We start from the raw sequence: 14,890 nt of genomic DNA on the forward strand, positions 1-14,890 counted from the left end.
AAGAGATTTAACACAGGGAAGTAATTGACAAGAAAATCATTGAAAGGCCTGGAGAATTAAAAGTCATTAGGTCCTAACTGGACTCTTGGCTTCAAGGTCAATCACCATAGGCGAGAAATGCTGCAGCTACTGATAGCATAGCAGCCACTGCCCCAAGTGTCCTACTCCCATGCACCTCTCATGTTTATTGGAGATTGTCCACCTGACCATCTGCTATGGGAAAATGGCTTCCACTTCACTTCTGCCTTTCAAATCTCATACAAACACATCTGGGACTTCCCCAGTGGTGCAGTGGTTAAGAATCCACCTGCCAGTGCAGGGGGCATGGGTTCGATCCCTGGTCTAGGAAGATCCCACATGCTGCGGAGCAACTAAGCCCGTGCACCACAACGACTGAGCCTGCTCTCTAGAGCCCGTGAGCCACAACTACTGAGCCCACGTGCTTCAACTACTGAAGCCCGTACGCCTAGAGCCCGTGCTCTGCAACAACAGAAGCCACCGCAATGAGAAGCCCGCACACCACAACGAAGAGTAGCCCCCGCTGGCTGCAACTAGAGAAAGCCCGCGCACAACGATGAAAACCCAATGCAGCCAAAAAATAAATAATTAAAATTAAGAAAAAAAGAACAAACACATCTAATTGGCCGAACTTAATTCATGTCCAGAACCCTAGCTGCAAAAATCTCTGAGAAATAGTTTTTTACTGTCCAACCAGATAGAATGGGAATAAAGTCAATCCACGTATCTAGAGTTGCCAGGTAAAATACAAGCAAATTTGAATTTCAGGTAAATAATTAATTTAAAAAAAATATAAATATCTTCCAAATATGTTTGGGGGCATACTTATCCTAAAAAAAAAATTCATTATTTATCTGAAATTCAGATTTCAAGTAGGTGTCTTGTATTTGTACCTGCTAAATCTGGCAACTTTATAAAGATCCAGCACAGAGACTGACAGCAGGGGGCTCTAATTTAGATGAGGGGCTGAGGAAGGCCTCTCTGAGGAGATGACATTTAAGAGGAGACCTGAGAGATGAATAAGAGTTCATCAGGCACAGAGAGGAGGGAAGGGCGTTCCAGGCAGAGGAAACAGCTTTGCAAAGACTCTAAGGCAAGAACAATTTGGGCTAATTTAAACAAAGCTGGGGGAATTCCCTGGCTGTCTAGTGGTTAGGTCTCAGCGCTTTCACCGTCAAGGGCATGGGTTCAATCCCTGGTTGGAGAGCTAAGATCCCACAAGCTGTGCAGCATGGCCAAACAAACAAACAAAAACCCAAAGCTGGTGCATGGGGAGCTGGGGGGTAAAGATGGTATAAGGTGGATAAAAACTTAGGCAGAGACTAGATATGCAGAGTCTTAAGGTTTTTTTTGTTATTTATTTATTTATTTTTGGCTGTGTTGGGTCTTCGTTGCTGTGCGCGGGCTTTCTCTAGTTGCGGCCAGTGGGGGCTACTCTTCTCTGCGGTGCGTGGGGTTCTCATTGCGGTGGCTTCTCTCCTTGCGGAACACGGGCTCTAGGCGCGCAGGCTTCAGTAGTTGTGGCTCGTGGGCTCTAGAGCGCAGGCTCAGTAGTTGTGGTGCACGGGATTAGTTGCTCCACGGCATGTGGGATCTTCCCGGACTGGGGCACGAACCCGTGTCCCCTGCATCGGCAGGCGGACTCTCAACCACTGCGCCACCAGGGAAGCCCCATTTTTGTTTATTAAATGCATTCTTTTCCTTAATGGTTAAAGCAGATGCATGCTTGACAGGCTGTAAGACAGGCTGTTCTAGTTAACATATGACCAAGCAAATCATGTATTAGCCAGAGTGACTTCCCCATACCTCAACATGTGAACATTTCTTCCATCAAGCCCTAGGTAAGCGTATGACATTATGAGCAGTGACAGAACCAAAAAGAATAGTTCATGTTTATATAGAAATTTATAATCTTTAAAGCTTCTTATTATTTTTAAAATTTCACTAACCGCTCCAGGGGAATTACAGGGATGAAACCAGGGCCCAGCCTTGCTTGCCCAAGGTCAAGGCTGCCGAGGTGCACAGTCAAGACTGGGATTCAAGGGCTTCTTCTCCCAACCCAGTGTTAGAACCCTGATTCCTGACTCCCAGGGACAGAGACACAGAGACACAATGAGAGTCAGAGACATGGATTATGAGTCACAGAGACCAAGTCAGAAACATGAAAGCAAGCGTGAGGCAGAGTAGGGGCGCCCTTGAGGGAGACAGCAACACAGGGAGTGACCTAGAAAAGCCTAATGAGCTGGAGAGCTGTTGAGAGAGCCTCACGTGCCTCTCAGGTCTTGACCCACATGATGGCCTGTCCCTCCCTCCCTTCCTCTTCCCAGGTGACCTGTCGCCAAAACATCACTGGCATGCTGCTGGCATCCAGCCTGCCAATTAGTTCAGGAGCCTCTCCCTCTGACTTCCTCCAGAGCCTCAGATGTACTCCTTTTTCCTCCCCCTCCCTCAACACTCCCCTGCTGCACAGTCCCGCCCTGCCCTGCCCTGCGTCTCTGGGAGGAAAACTGACTTCGGAACCTGGGGACTCTGAAGCTCCCCTCATCAAACCCGTCCCTGTGTAGAGCGTGGCATCTCGCACCCTTTTATCTCCCATCTCTGAGCACCTTTGCGAGCGTCTTGAAACCAATGCTTGGTAGAGGCATCCACCGGCCACACCCGGCGGCCCCCCGACCGCTCCCCACCAGGGGTGGTGTGTGTGGCAGGAAGGACAGGGAGGGGCTTCCAGGAGGTGGAGGAAAAGGACCCCACCAAAGTTCGTGGGATGGCTCCGAGGAAGCTGTAAAGATTCATTTACACGTAAGAGGAGAAAGGCAAAGGCTGCAGAGAAGTCACTGGAGGAATTAGTGGAGAACAGGGCCCATCAACTTAGATGAAGGGGACTGGAGAGTGAAACAATAGCACCAGGAATGAATGGGGAACAGAGATGGAGGGGAGAGAGATGGTCTCACAGAAGTGACTGGACCTGGGGAGAAGATTTGTCAGAACTAAGTTGGAAATGAGATGAGTTTGGAGAAGGGACAATAATAATACTTGTTACTTTTTAGAGCGCTTTTTATATATTTTAATTTATTTCATCCTCATGAAGTAGATATCTTTACCCCCATTTTACAGATGAAGAAACTGAGGCTCAGAGAGGTCATGTGACTTGCCCCAAATCACACAGCTAAGACTCTGAACGGTCTCCTTTATCCTTTATACTAAAAGTGCTGCTGCTTCTGTATGTGGCATATTATATAGAAAAGAGAGATTAGACTTTCAGGAAGTTGAAGGTTTTTATCCAACAAATATTTATGGGGACTTTTTTATGTGCCAGGCAATGTGCTAAGCCCTGAAGATGCTAAGACAGTCTGCCTTCAAAAGGCTGAGCTAGGGACTTCCCTGGTGGCACAGTGGTTAAGAATCTGACTGACAATGTAGGGGACACGGGTTGGAGCCCTGGTCCGGGAAGATCCCACATGCTGTGGAGCAACTAAGCCAGTGTGCCACAACTACTGAGCCTGCGCTCTAGAGCCCACAAGCCACAACTACTGAAGCCAGAGAGCCTAGAGCCGGTGCTCCACAGCAAGAGAAGCCACCGCAATGAGAAGCCTGCGCACTGCAACGAAGACCCAACGCAGCCAAAAATAAATAAATAAATATATTTATTTTAAAGGCTGAGCTAATTGAGGAGTAATGTGAGCAGTACAAATGGGACAGGAAGGCAGCCCAGATGACTGAGGGCTCTTCTCTGGGGGAGAGCAGCTTTCACAGGGGAAGTGATACAGTCTGGTCTCGAAAGAAGGGAAATATTTCCCCAGTGGATGGAGGGAGGGCGGGTGGGAGAGGGCCTTTGAGGCATAGGCAAGCCAACACAGTGTCTGGGAGAGCTCCAAGGAGTTGAGTGGGTTGAAAGAGAACAAAGGAGGGATATGAGGGGAATTGGACGGAGATCAGTAACTTTTAATTCACGATCTATTTAAAACCATTGCATAAACAAAGAGAAGCCACCGCAATGAGACGCCTGCACATGAGAAGCCCGCACACCACAACAAAGAGTAACCCCTGCTCACCGCAACTAGAGAAAGCCTGCGTGCAGCAACGAAGACCCAACACAGCCAAAAGTAAATAAATAAAATAAATTTAAAAAGAAAAACAAAAAAGACAAGGGAATTCCCTGGTAGTCCAGTGGCTGGACTCTGTGCTTCCACTGCAGGGGAGCCAGGTTCGATCCCTGGTGGGGGAATTAAGATCCTGCAAGCCACAGGGTGAGGCAAAAAAAAAAAAAAAAGGGCAAGAGATAAGTGATGGGAAAGATGTGGAGAAAAGAGAACTCTGTTGGTGGGAATGTAATCTGGTACAGCCACTATGGAAAATATTATGGAGGTTCCTCAAAAAATTGAAAATAGAACTATCATACAATCTAGCAATCCCCTTTCTGGTTATATATCCAGAGGAAAGGAAATCCATATCTTGAAGAGATAGCTTCATCACATTCAACACTATTCACAATAGCTAAGATATGGATACAACCTAAGTGTCTGTCAATAGATGAATGGATAAAGAATATATGTTGTTCATCCTTAAAAAAGAAGAAAATCATGCCATTTGTGACAACAGAAATGAAGCTAGAGGACATTATGATAAGTAAAATAAACCAGGTACTGAAAGACAAAAATAAAAACCACTGCATAGCTCTTGTCAGGGTTGATGAGGGATCTCACAACTATACAGTTAAGGGAAAGTGAGAGTGCTCCATTATGCTGGAGTAATAGGAACTTAAGTGAAGTAAAGAAACATTCATTGAGAATTTCTATGTGCCAGATAGCAAGCAAAGCAGTTTCACATACATTATCTAATGCAATTCATGTAGCTATTAAAAAGGATGTGGAAGACCTCTTTGGAGTGACTTGTGAAGATCTCTAAGACCCATAGCTTAAAAGTGCAAGACAAGGGACTTCCCTGGCGGTCTGTGGTTAAGACTCCATGCTTCCACTGCAGGGGGCATGGGTTCAATCCCTAGTTTGGGAACTAAGATCCCACATTCCATGTGGTGTGGCCAGAAAAATAAAATAATAAAATAAAATACAAGTGCAAGGTAAAATAGAGCTACCATATGATCCAGCAATCCCACTCTTGGGCATATATCCGGAGAAAAGCATAATTTGAAAAGATACATGCACCCCAATATTTATTGCAGCATTATTTGCAATAGCCAGGACATGGAAGCAACTTAAATGTCCATTGATGGAAGAATGGATAAAGAAGATGTGGTACAAATATACAATAAAATATTACTCAGCCATTAAAAAAAGTGAAATAATGACATCTGCAGCAACATGGATGGACCTAGAGATTGTCATACTGTATGAAGTTATACAGAGAAAGACAAATATATGATATCGCTTATATGTGGAATCTAAAAGAAAATGGTACAAATGAACTTATTTACAAAACAGAAATAGAGTTACAGATGTAGAAAACAAACTTCTGGTTATCAGGGAGAAAAAGGGTGGAGGAATAAATTGGGTGACTGGGAATGACATATACACACTACTATATAGAAAATAGATAACTAATAAAGACCTACTGCTTAGCACAGGGAACTCTACTCAATACTCTGCAATGGCCTATATGGGGATGGAATCTAAAATAGAGTGGATATATGTACATGTATTACTGATTCACTCTGCTGTACAGCAGAAACTAACACAACACGGTAACTCAACTATACTCCAATAAAAATTAATTTAAAAAATTTAAAATATAGAAGTGCAAGATGAGTTATGATCCATACTAAAGACACACAGGGAAGTTTTGGTCAGAGGGAAAAGGGAGTACAGAGCCAGGGAAGCCCAAGAGAACAAGGTGTGTCTGGAGAAAGGTAGGTAGTTAACCTTGATGTTGTGTATGTTACCGATGTTTTCGTGCCTGGGGCTGGAGCTGAGAGGGACATGGAGCTTGCCATGCAAAAGGCTTAATATTAACCCTGCTCTCCTAGGTGAGTCTCAGAGACATTTTTTCTTTATTTTTTAAAAAATTGAGATAGAGTTGATGTACAATATTATATAAATTAAGGGTGTACAACACTGTGATTCACAATGTTTAAAGGTTATACTCCATTTATAGTTATTATAAAATATTGGCTACAATCCCTGTACAATGTATCCTTGTAGCTTATTTATTTTACACATAACAGTTTGTACCTCTGAATCTCCTACCCCTATCTTGTCCTTCCCTCTTCCCTACTCCCCACTGGTAACCACTAGTTTGTTTTCAGAGAATTTTTAAGTGGGGAGAAACACACCCTGATGAAGCACGTTACAGAGGCGGTTCTGGCTGCAGGTGGAGAATGGACCAGAGCGGGGAGGGAGACCACGAGGGCTGTACAAGGCTGGAGCGTGGGAATGGAGAGGAGGAGGAAGAAGGAAGTGTGTGAACTGGTCTGAGGGAAAAAAAACAAGGAACACAGAACACAGGTTATTTTGGGGGAGTGTGATCGAAGTTATACCTGCACGTGAAAAGGCAAACAATGAGTTAATGAGAAAAACTCACAGCCCCACCCATATCCACCACTTTCAACTCTTTTAGCTGATTTGCTTTTTGGTATTTGTCTCCATATCTGTAAACAAGATTATATTATTACTGCATGCTTTTTCCATTTTAGGCATGATCTTTTGATTTGCTTTTACAAAGACACAACTTTTTTTTTTTTTTTTTTTTTTTTGCAGTACACGGGCCTCTCACTGTTGTGGCCTCTCCCACTGCGGAGCATAGGCTCCGGACGCGCAGGCTCAGCGGCCATGGCTTACGGGCCCAGCCGCTCCGCGGCATGTGGGATCTTCCCGGACCGGGGCATGAACCCGTGTCCCCTGCATCAGCAGGCGGACTCTCAACCACTGCACCACCTGGGAAGCCCGACACAGCTTTTTTTTAACCATCAACCTCATTTGGTCCACAAACAGATATCCTCACCATCCCCACCATCCTCACTTTATACCTGTTTTAAAAATATATACACACACATTCACCTAAATATGTATGTAAATGCACAGAAAAATGTCCTGAAGGACCACATCTAACTAGGATCTAGGGGGACACTGACTAAAGGAGACTTTCATTCTACCGGTCTGGTTTAAACTCTTTACAAGTGAATGTATACATTAATTACATGTGTAGTTAAAAAAAAAAAAAACTAAATCACACAACAATAGTAAGAGGTAATTATCATTACCCACAGTTTACAGACGCAAAAACTGAATCCCAGAGATTTAATTAATCTGTTCAGTCTTACAGCAAGCAAGCACAACTGGTAAAAACCAGAACTGAGCCTGAAGGAAGAGAAGGAACAAGCATCAGAGCAGGACAAAGGGAAGTGAAAGCGAAAGCCGGGAACATTTAACGGGAGAGGTGCCATCTTTGGCAGAAAGGCGTCAAGAAGGCAGGAGGCGGGAGGCAGCAGCATCGTAGCTGTTGTTTGGAAGGAGATGTTAAGGGCTCTGTGGGGGAAGAGGACTCACTAACAGACAGGAGCAGTGGACCGAAGGAGGCAAGGTCACAGCCTCATGCCCGCCTGTCCTTAGAGAGTATCCCCAGAGAACTCAGGTACCAGGCATCTGCAGTGAGTCACTGGATACCAGAAACTGATGGCATGAGTGAGATCATCAAAAGGCAGGGAGCAGAGACAACAAGGCCCTTGGGGTCCAGGGAGTTCAACCTGTCTGGTCAGAGGCCCCTGTCACAAAACCAACAAAAAGTTCATGTCTGATAAGTTTTCCTCAGGGCTCAAATGAATAGGTAGGGGAGTAACTGTGAGGCTGTGATACCAGGCGGGATGACAAGCAAAAACAGCCAGGCCAAGGAAACAAGCTGCAGAGTCTCTGTCCTGGGAGAATGAAGGATGTCGGGAGAGGTCGCAGCCCAGGCCAGCCAAAGCAGCCGGCCCCTCCCTAACAGGACTCAGCTTCACCAGTGCCAGCGGTTACCAGTCCCCTCCCATGGCCAGGGGGCTGATGACCGTAAGGGCTGAATGTGTCAGCCCTGTGACGTGGGATCATATGGCTGAGTTGGAGGCTGGACACTGGAGATAAACTCAAGCCTCGCTCTATTTGAAAAGTTTCTTGCATTGAACTGGATTCTGCAAAGATAAACACACATGCCCCAGCCCCACTAATTCATCCTTTGCCCAATTCCCCACCTAAACATGGAGAATGAACAAAGGAGCCGCCACTGACGTTTAGAAGCTGGCTTGACACTCACAGGTAAACCATGTTATTCTTCTTTTAGGCATAAACTATCTTACAAAACAATGACCTCAGACAAGTTCACTCTGAAATCATATGAGACAAAGCAAGCCCAGCTCGTAATTCTATCCGAGCACAGATGAAAAAACAGTCATTATGCCACCCACAAAATACCAAACACACCTTCCCTTGGCCAAAAAAAAAAAAAAAAAAATGCTGCTACTTCTTTACCCTCATTCTGGTCTCCCCTCCCTGTAGAGAGGATTGACTGAGATAGTCATAGAATCTACCCTGCTTTCTGACAGCATTCTATCTGGAGCAAATCCCTACTTCCTCAGACCCTCCCCCAAATCACCTAAGCAAAGCCCAAATCCTATCATAGGTTTTCGTTCTAACACTCTCTTACTGAGATGTTCTACAGTTCCCTACGGTGTGCATTCTTTTTTTTTTTTTTTTTTTTTTTGGTATGTGGGCCTCTCACTGTTGTGGCCTCTCCCGTTGTGGAACACAGGCTCCGGACGCGCAGGCTCAGCAGCCATGGCTCACGGGCCTAGCCGCTCCGCGGCATGTGGGATCCTCCCAGACCGGGGCATGAACCCGGGTCCACTGCATCGGCAGGCGGACTCTCAACCACTGCGCCACCAGGGAAGCCCTGCATTCTCTTTTGATGCCAAGAGTAATAAACCCAACTTGTTCAACTACAGGTGTGTTTCTGGGGGTCTTTGGCTGGAGGACATTGATAACATCCAGTGTTTCTTTTCTTCATTCTTAGCCTCTGAGATCTACCTTGAGGATCTGGACCCAGGCTGTGTGAGAGAAGATGAGACAAAGGCAGGAGGTGCTGTCAGAAGGGACAAAACAAAACATGCATTCACTCAACAAATATTTATTGGGGACCCACCCACATATGTCACACACCTATCAAGGTGCCAAGGACAATAGGCAAATAAAGCAGGATCCATGATTTTTCAGGAAGCTTTCATTTGGGGGCAGAGGTGAGAAGGACACATAAACAGATCATTATGATTTATAGAGCTAAGTGCAGTGATTGAGGGAGGGATGCCCTGGGGACTGTTGACTGCTCAAGAAGAGGTGCATCTATACTAATGTGGTAAAAGGCAGGTGGGGTATCAGGAAAGGCTTTCTGGGAAAGGGGATACTTGAGGTCCTGGAGGCTGAGGTCAATCTCATAAGAAGGGACAAGAAGAGCAGGGCAGGGAGGTGACAAACTAGATGGTGAGTGGGGAATTTTCTGATCTCACTGGAGTGAGAAGTAGGAAGCACATTGCAGGAGGAATCAGACTGCAGGCACTTGCAATCATGATACGGAGTTGCGCTTGGGCTTTACCTTTAACAAATGGTGCATCATGGAAAGTCCATTGAAAGTTCTGCAAGTCCTGACGTGATGAGATTATGTTTTTAAACATCATTTGAATGTCTGCAACTTACTTGAAAATGCATAAAATTATAAAATGGACTGATGGATGGATAAAGGGACGGATAGATGGAAAAAGCACTTGATAAAGTGATTATAGTAAAATGCTAATGATAGAATCTAAGTGGTGGGTATTTGGGTGGCCCCTGTAAAATATTCCAACTCTTCTGTTTGAAAATGTTTGTAATAAAATTTGGGGAGGGGGGGGAATTATGTTGGCCTCCATCATGGAGAATGGATTGAGCAGCGTAAGTCTAGAGGAGGGAGACTGGATTGATGCTTGTAGAAAGCCAAGGAAGGACAAGGATTGCCAGCGAACACAGGAATTTGAAGGGGGCAAGGAAGGTTCTTCCTTAGACCCTTCTGAGAGAGCATGGCCCTGTTGACACCTTGATCTCAGACATTCAGTTTCCAGAACTGCGAGAGGAAAGTTTTTCTTGTTTTAATCCACCTAGTTTGAGGCAATTTGTTATAGCAGACCAAAGAAAATAATACAGGAGTTGAGGGTGTCAAGGTAGAAGGCAATACCATGGAAAGGTTATTATTTGTTATACCACACTATCATATATTTTATAGTATTTTATCTTTTCAAGATGGCTTTTGTATGTGCTTTGGGTTAACAGACCTGAGTCTGAGCATCAGTGTGCCATATCTGGAATATGGGGAGGTAATGAAACCTAATTCAAGAGGTTTTGAGGAACAAATGGAGTAATGTGTATAAAACTATTTGGTAAACTGTTAAACTCTGTAAACAAGTTGTTGTTAGTACTGTTATCAGCGCGTGGAGGAGCAGAAAACACCTTGAATTAGAGAATGGAAATCTAGGCCCTCGACCTCAGTGACCACTTGGCTTCCCAGCCGTATCACTGTGTGAGTGGCCAGCACCCTCTTCAGGTTAGTCAGCTTCTGAAAGATTCAACAGTGCTCCTCTCGGAAAGGGACAGAAGAGGGAGTGGTCGCAGTTCAAGGTCAGGGATCGTTGGGAAGACCTCCCCAGATTTAAACCGTGTCACACAGTGTCCCTTCATTCACTAAGAACTGTGCAGGAAGGGTGGGAGGGTGAAACCAGAATGAGTAAGAGGCTGCTTCTGCCCTCAAGTTCACAGTCTCCTGAGGTCAGTGCTACCACTTTGGGAGTGTGCACCTTCCTAACAGAAGGAGCCGGGAACCGGACTGGGGAAGGCATCCTGGAGGAGGTGAGGTGAAGCTGGTCCACGACAACTGAGTGGGATTGCCAAGACGTCCTTTGTGGGAAAGAGGAATTAGAGGATGGTTTCAATTTAGTAAATGTTATCAACTACCTCACTGAGGATCTGCGCTAAGCGTCAGGGGTTAGGGGAGGGAGAAAGAAAGTATGAAATCAACATACGTCAATCCGGGAAGCTCCCCTGTTCTAGTAAGGAAACTAAATCTGCATACAATTAAAGGAAACTACGAGATAGTGTGACGTCAACGACTCGGGCTTTGAATACCGGATATAGCGAATGTGGACTGTGTCAGGGATGATTCTGAATTAATGTTGGGGGCGTGGAGGGTTGTGCGTCCTGGTCCCCGTGTCCCCAGTCGTCACCTAACAGGCAGATGACGGCTGTTTATATAATCGACGGCGCCTCGCAGGCGACCGGGGGAACAGGATGGGGGAGCCGGCCGGGGCTGAGTGCGCGCTCCTGGAATCCGCGCTGGGGTGTTGTCTCTCCCAGGCCCGACACCTGGGTCCGCCCTCCCACTGCGGAGACTGGCGCGCGGCCTCCGAGAGGTCGGCGGGCGGCTCGCCAAGCCTCCTGTAATCCAGCCATCTCCCAACTGGTACCGGGCGGCTGTAAATGCCCGGGGAGCCCGCCCCACCCGCCTACCCCGCTCTCCACCCGGTTGGAGGGAGTCGAAGAGGAGGAAACCGATAATAATCTTGAACTCTGGCGCAAATCCTGGGTCTTGCTCTCCGTAGGTCATCTTGTCACCCCCTTGGCTCGGGTTTCCAAGCCTCTCGCCCCTTTTACTTTTTCGGGATCATCCTGGAAACAGGGGCGGTCCTTCTCTGAGTCAAACTTCGATCCCTCACGTGACAACACTATATTAAGATTTTTGCTGCTCGTGGTGGTGGTGGTGAGGGTTAGAGAGGAGGATGCATCTGGTCTTGAGATTAATTTTGAGGAAGAAGAAAATGCAGACGGTTTGCCTTTGGAAGGGAAACTATTGATACATCCTCTTAACCTCCAGGTTAAGCCAAACTTTGGTAAGAATCAAAATCTTTTCACACCTTTGAAAGGATGTTTGTGTTCTGAGTCAGATTCACTCCTAAGTATTGACTGTGGGAGACCACACTTACAGGATGTCTTTAAATTTTTGTGTCAACTTTTTTCATATGGAAAAATTCAAACATACATGAAGTAGAGACAATAATATGATGAACTCTTGTGCACCCATCAACCCCTTCAACAATGATCAACCCATGACCAATTTTATTTCATCAATTACCTCCCACTCATCCTTCCCCTTTTCCCAGTGTGTTTTTTTTTTTTTTTTTTTGCGGGCTTCTTACTGTTGTGGCCTCTCCCACTGCGAAGCACAGGCTCCGGACGCGCAGGCTCAGCGGCCATGGCTCATGGGCCCAGCCGCTCTGTGGCATGTGGGATCTTCCCGGACCGGGGCACGAACCCATGTGCCCTGCATCGGCAGGCGGACTCTCAACCACTGCGCCACAAGGGAAGCCCTCCCAGTGTGTTATTTTTAAGCAAATCTCAGACATATTTTATTAATAAAACTTCAGGGACTTCCCTGGATGGGGAACTAGATCCCACATGCATGCCACAACTGAAGAGTCTGCATGCCACAAGGAAGATCCCGCGTGCCACAACTAAGACCCAGAGGAGCCTAAAAAAAAAAACTTCAGTATACCAAAACCTCATTTTTAAAGAGGTTTACTATAAATGTACAGTCAATGTTAAAATTTCTGTCTCATGTTTTAAACATTAGATTACAATTAATTTGTTCAAACCGGGATGCAAACAAGTCTACCACTGCGTTCTTTTGATATGTCAAGTCTCTTTTAATCTATAGGTTCCCTTTCTCTCATCACCCCCCCAACCCTTTTTCTTCTGGAAATTTATCTGATGAAGAAAACTGGTCCTTTGTCCTGTGAATTTTCCCAGACTGGAATTTGCTGACTGCATCTCTGTAGCGTTTTTTAAATGATTCTGGTAGATCCAGAACTGCGATGGGTTTTAGATTCATCATTTTCGGCAAGTATCAAGTCATTACCTCCTGTTGTATTACATTGGAAGGCACATCATGTTGGATTGTCTTTCTTTTTATGATGTTAGGATTGATCAGTGCGTTCAGGGGTTGTCAGCCTGATTCATCATTGTAAGATTCCCCATAGGCTTTTCACATATGCTTCTAGCAGCTGTTGATGATTATTGCATAGGTCCATTATTTCATTGGGTGTTACGAAAGAATGATATTCTTCCATTCTGTCTTCATTTATTAGCTGGAGTTTGTAATAAAAACTGTCCCTCAACCATTTGGTATTCTTAGATATATTGGTACAAGAATGATAGCATAAAAAACTGAGTATTTACCAGTGTTCAGATAGTGGTATAGTTTCCTAGCATTCTCCAAAAAATGACCAATGAGTTTAGTTTTTAGTTGTCATGATGAACTGATGGAATTTTTTGCATATATGACGTGTCTCAATCAATTGCAGTTATCCTTATTCATGCCAAAAGTATCCCATCTTTAACCCTTCATGTTGGCTCCTGAATCATTTTTGACATGACCCCAGTAGCTTTCTCACAATCTGATGTGACAAGATGCTCCGGAATCATCTTGTATATTTTTCCTCCCAGACCTAGAATTAGCCAGTTCTTTAAGGAAACTTTTTTTTTTTTTTCCTGCCACACTGCAGGGTATGTGGGATCTCAGCTCCCCGACCAGTGATCGAACCCATGCCTCCTGCAATGGAAGCAAGGAGTCTTAACCACTGGACCACCAGGGAAGTCCCAAGGAGCCGTTTTCTTTTTGGTGGGAAATAATAAGATCACCATCTGGATGTAAGCAGTGCTTTTCCTCAGTGTATCCAGATAGGCTATTAATATTAGGCCTTCTTTATGAAGGGAACTAAGAAATACATTTTATTATGTTTTAAGAGAAAACACATCATGAGTTTATACTGATTTTCCAATTCAAATTTGGGATCACTGTGTTTTTATTTCTCTTCTTTTATGTCATAATCATAAGAGAAAACCTAATCTTTCAGGTTGAAAATCTTGGTTCCTGGTAACATTAACATAATTGCTTATTTTTTTATCCTATTATATATGTGTATATATGTACATGTACATAATATATAATATATTCAGAATAACAACAAAAATATTATTACCCAGATGATAACTGAAAAATTTAAGTTTTATTTTCACCTCTTTTTGTCATTAGGCTACATCCCACTGGGGATATACAGCTAAATTACTGCATTTTAAAGTCACCTAAAATAACTCCTCTCTAAGGAGTAACCAACTTCCGAGAGTTTAAGCTACCAACTACACACACAGTTAGTTTCATTTTGTCTTAACTTAATTTTGTTTTATAGTGATGTAAAACATTTACATGATTCCAAACATACAAAACAAAGTACATTTAGAAATGACTAATTTCCATCTCTTCCACCTGGTTTTCCTTTCCTCCCCACAGGTAACTGTTTTTGTTAGGTTTTGGTTTATCCTTCCACTTAAAAAATAAATATAAGCCCCCCAAAATGTATATTTACATTTCCCCTTTCCTTAGGTAAAATGTAGCATGCGGTGTGCACTGTTCTCCACCTTGTTTTTTTCACTTAATATATCCTGGAGGTCATCATAAAATAATACACAGATAGTCCTCATTTGCAAAATGGATAGAAGGCGAGGGGGGCAGACCTGACTGAGTCGCCTGGGGAGACAACATCCAGCGGTCCAGCGCCATGTTTTTCAGATCCCCAGAAAGGATGAGGTCAGATGGGTCAAGCCCGCGTGGGCACCCAGGGGCTTCGGGGAATGAGTTGGAGGAGGAGAAAGCCGCAGCCCAAAGTCAGTTGTCTGGTCCCCTGTATCTGGTTCTCAACCAACTTTCTCATTGCAGAGTTTTCAAATATCACCTATCGATTTACAGTGCGACAATAAATAGCCTTGTGTGGAGTCTTTTCGTGGATTTGAAGCTTTCTTTTCGACCGAGGTGTACT

Source organism: Delphinus delphis, chromosome 10 (genome assembly GCF_949987515.2).
Source record: "Delphinus delphis chromosome 10, mDelDel1.2, whole genome shotgun sequence".
In the NCBI taxonomy this organism is placed as follows: domain Eukaryota; kingdom Metazoa; phylum Chordata; class Mammalia; order Artiodactyla; family Delphinidae; genus Delphinus; species Delphinus delphis.